Raw genomic sequence first — 5,142 nt, 5'->3', positions numbered from 1 at the left:
TTGTTTAAACTATTTTCACAATTGTAGAGTGCATTTAATTGTGTTACAAAACTAGGGATGAACAAATTGGATGAACAAATTGCTATACTGTATTAGAAGATTTATTCTGAAGTAAGATAACACAAGATAAGAACTTTCTTCATGTGGCCGAGTCGCTAGTAAAAGCCTATTTTAAAATAACGCACCCCAAGGGGAAATCTCAAACTCCAGTCGCTGAAGAAGGAATCTGAACAACTTTACCAATTACTCGCAAGATTTCGTTGTATCATAGTTAATATGTAAGCCTAAGATTTAACTGGCAAATTCCATACATCACCTTAGAATTATTTCCGTTTTCGGGCGACCTCATCCTTTAAATCGGTGTTCTTAAAACCACGAGAGTAAAACTACCAATCACTGTATATCACATGTAAAACTAGCCAATCTGAGAAAGAGGGTCTTTTCGTATTATTTATTATCCAAATTTCTATGTTGGTAAATGCTTATACTGGATTTTCAACCTCCACTTTTTGGTTGTATTTCCTTACAAAAACTTGAGCTCTCTTCATTTCAGTAGTCATAAAAAGTCAGTTTTCAAATTCTCTTTTGCAGAGAAACCAAACAGCTCTTTTAACGCTAATAGAACCGTACTGTACAAGCGAACAAGCGGACTTAATTGTATTATTCGACAATGGTTTGCTCCGAATCCGCTCAAGTATATATAAACAAAGGCGAGATTATGAAATCAAAACGCGTCCTACAAGAAAATAACACGTTTGATTACGTGGAAAACTAGTGAGACAATCTCGGATAGTGCAGAGCGCAATTGATAGCTCTGATACAGTAGTCCCATAAGTACTCACCCCTGCTCGGTTCACTTCCGGTTTGTGTCTACCTTGGTAGTCTGCTACGGCTTTTCCCCTTTGCAGTGTGTATGTTTCAAGGTTGTATTTTCATTCAAGGTCCAAACATTACGCACAAATTAATTACTACTTGTGCTTTAAGTTGATTTTCGTTCATTTTAAATTCAACAATACGCTGAAGCAGCAAACGTGACAATTTAGCTCTTCACGCCAACTTTGTAACTTGATACTTTTGTTTTCCTCGCAAAGCCATGTAATATGAAACCCCTGTTTCCTCCAAAACATACGGAAGATGTCCTTGTTTTTTGGAGATAAATGAAAGAAAGTTAAATATCTGATGTAGTGATGAAGAAACGGAACAGAGACGATGTTTTACTAAAAATGCAAATTTTTACCGATGAACAAGAACTAATTTAATTATTAGATAGTCACGAAATACCACTTTCTTTTTCTGTTGCCACCTTTGTTGTTGACAATAAAACAATTCAAAATTAACACACAACGATATTGATTTTTGCTGAGAAGCTTTTCAACGAAAAGTATTGAAGATAAACAGCGCTACTTGGCCGATATGAATGAGTCTCCTCAAAGACTGATTAAATTAATTTGAACTTTCATTAGGTGCCACGGCGTCTGCAGCAATATTTGAGCATTTTCCTGGTTTCTTTTGTTACAAATTTACAATTTGAGAACTTTTTGGTCTCTCTTACAGACACAATTAAGGCAAGAAATAAACAAGTCGCTAAGGAGAAGCAATATATTTGAACCCTGACAAGCACTCTATTGTAGATTGAAAACAGCAGATGATATTTGTTGAACCGACCTGTTTGTAATTCTAAAAGCTACGCAGCCACAGTAACGTTTCACTTTTGCAATAAAAAGGGACAATTGGCGCTACCTGAAAAATAACTGCCGTCCTTGGTCACATGACACGATATATAAAATACTGCGTGTAAAGATAGTGTATAACATTAACAATGCTAGAACGCATGCGTCTTACATGTTGAGCTCTACCATAAGGAAAACCACTCAACATTTGTGCGTGATTCCGTATGCAATGTATCCTTCACCTAATATAGAGGCTACGAACCCTAACTAATCTACGCATGCGTTTAGGGCAAATTAGTTTTGTTCTAAGGAGAATGTTACCACAAGGAGAGCAAGGGGTTACCTGAAACAAATATATAGCTTTGCGATGTTCAAAGTTAAGCGACGGCGATGGAATGTGTTTTACGTAGAGTACACGTACCTTTCCCACCCTACTCCCACTACTTCCTTGCATCTAGACTGATTAATTAATTGAAATTAATTAATTAAACAAACATTAAAGTTTACACCTTAGCGCCATATGGCCTTAGTTCCTTAGCGGCAGGCAACCCCCATAACCATCCCAATAGTGCACTCTGCACCAAAAAGGAGCAGTAGAGAAGTATAATTATTGAACACTGACGATGATGGTGTAGGAAACACATTAAGACAGGCTCTTGAGTAATCAATCGCTATAATCTCTTCAGCATACTCGTATTTGTTCTCGGTAAAGGGATATCCAATGCAGATGCCCATGAAGAAGAGAATCATCATCGAGCTTGTCATGGATATTTTTCTTTCCTTGCACAAAACACTCTCTCTCGAAATTGGGGTTCTGTTCCCTAACGAGATATTTCTTAATTTAATTTTGAAGCAAGGTTGGTGTGATAAAAATTCAATCGCAGTTCACTGGCTCAAAGTAGAAATTTATTTCAGTCTTGCTTTTCCTTTTTTTTCAGTAGTTAAAATTATTAGAATCTGTTGACGGCAAGAGGTTTAAGAGCCACTGCCTGTAAATATGGAGAATCCAACGACAGGTCGGAATATTCGGATTTTCTCTTATTGCGTCAAAAAGACGCTTTTGGTGAAGTATTTTCAGAAATACACTTTCAAAGTTCCAGCGACTTCACATTTTTTTGAAACCTAGGAAAGTTCGAAATACCACTCAATCAACCAAGATGGCCGACGGAATTTATGCAAAATTGCACATTTTCAACAGACCAGTACAGAAAGAAGGGAATTTGCCTGGATTTCATATTCACACAGTTTGTAATTTACACTTTGATCATTTCTCTGAGCTAACAGTCATCTTGAAGTAAATATGTTTTGTCTACTTGTGTACCGTTTGAAAAATACAACTATCGCAATTTAATTTACATGTAAAATTTCAACTGATTTTAGAGGGTCATAACTCTTCTAGTATACGAATCTCTCAACAAATAAAACGTTCTAAAGGAAGAGCTATGCTATAGGTATACCATACCTAAATGGCTAGTTGGGCCCGAGAAAATTAAGCGCGCTAGACGAAAAACTATAAAGGGTATTTTGACCAATTGCGCCGTTTTTGGACGAGCGAGCAAGAACTTCGATTTCGCAGTCATTTTCATGAACATAATTCGACATGTTTCATCACACAAATTATTCTTTGACCTTGTGTATCACACATGTAAGCAATAATTTAAATCATACCTAATCAATGGCCTTGGTTATAGATGGCAAAGTCCTGTAGAAATCTACGTGAAAAGACGACGTGACTCTTGTGACGGGTCATGAAGACTCATAAAGTCATGAACGGGAGTTTCACGATCCAAAATCGCCGTAAATTTGACAGATAAAACCGAGAAACGTTCGCTACTTCCTTTTTGGCCATTTTCCATATGTATCTTTGTCTAAACAATGTAGAGGAAAAAGTTCAAATGCAGCGGTTTAAAACTGTGACTGGTCAACCAGCGTTGTTAGATATGTTGTTGTGGTGAATTGCATGGCATGACACTGTGACAAGGAGAACAATTTGCATATTCATGTTGTGTACACAAACGTTACATAAACACTTGCGTTTTGTTCCGAGCAAACGTCCTATTAATCGCTGCAGTCGGGACTGGTTCCCCTTTTTTAAAGTAAAAAAAAAAGAGAACTAATAAAACCAAGGAAGAAGTAGCGATGCCTTTCTCCATTTATTCGCCAAAGGTGCTCAAGTTTTGAATGCAGGACTACCGTTCCACCTTGAGGGCCGACATTTTGCCAAAATCGTCTGCTTGGGCGCCGGCTGATTTCTAGAAGACTGTGTCATCTATAACCAAGGCTTATTCTGAGGTATTATTTAAATTATTGCTTAAGTCTGCAATGCACGATGTCTACGAATAATCTGTGTTATGAAACATGTCGAATTATTTTCATAAAGATGACTGCGAAATCGAAGTTCTTGCTCGCTCGTCTAAAAAAGACGCAATTGGTCAAAATACCCTTTATAGTTTTTCGTCTAGCGCGCTTAATTTTCACGGGCCAAACTAGCCATTTAAACCCCATTTACACGGGCTAAAAAATCGGCACGGCACGCCAAATTTTTGGCACCGTGCTGACGATTTTAAGGCACGGCACTCCCAATTTTCGACGTGTAAACGTATCGGTCCCAAATGTAATGTGGCACCAGTACCCAAAATTTTAGGGGTGCCGAGACTACCTCCCGGAGGTAGTCTCGGTACGGGTAAACGAGGCACCGTGCCAAAAAACTCGTTCGTGTAAAAGCTCTCCGGTGCCGTTCCAGGCCTTTTTGTTGTGATTTTTACCATACGCATGCGTGGTTGTCACAAAATGGCGACGGAAGAGACACGTCGTTCACGCTCGCCTAAGAAAAACCGAGGAATAACCTGGTCAGATGAAGCTACAGAAGCGTTACTAGAGTTGTGGGCTGAGGAGTCCATTCAAATGTCACTCGAACACTCAAAGTCATCAAACGAAACGCGAGCCGTTCAAAATGAATTGAAAACTCTCTCTGGTAACTCGAAAATTTTCATACCAAACTCCGTGTCTGCCATGTCAAACCAGGCCTGATTACTCGGTCTCACCCATAGGCTTCTTTCACGGAAGTTCCGACAAGCCACGTGAGCCATCGCTGCAAACAACCATTTCTTCCTCCGTCTTTTTTTTTTCTTATTTCGCCAAGATGTGGCTCAATTTCCTTGTTGAACCGAAGATGGCTCTTCCTGTTTCGATGTAAGTCACATTTTACCCTTAAGATGCGATGCAAGATGACGGCAAGCTGTCGGCAGGCTGTTTATCCGCCATTTCCCGGGAATACAAGAGATGAAGAGAAGGGGTGCCGATTAAAAATTGGTACCGTGCCCAGCTGGAGAAAAACCTTTTACTTTGGGTCGTGTAAATGGGTAGTGCAGTGCCGAAATGGTTTAGGTACGGTGCCAAAAATTTGGCGTGCCGTGCCGAATTTTTAGCGCGTGTAAATGGGGTTTTAGATATGGTATACCTATAGCATAGC

Source organism: Orbicella faveolata, unplaced genomic scaffold (genome assembly GCF_042242905.1).
Source record: "Orbicella faveolata isolate gen_17 unplaced genomic scaffold, um_ofav_v1 contig_12, whole genome shotgun sequence".
Lineage (NCBI taxonomy): Eukaryota > Metazoa > Cnidaria > Anthozoa > Scleractinia > Merulinidae > Orbicella > Orbicella faveolata.
Note: the sequence above shows the minus strand (reverse complement) of the source record.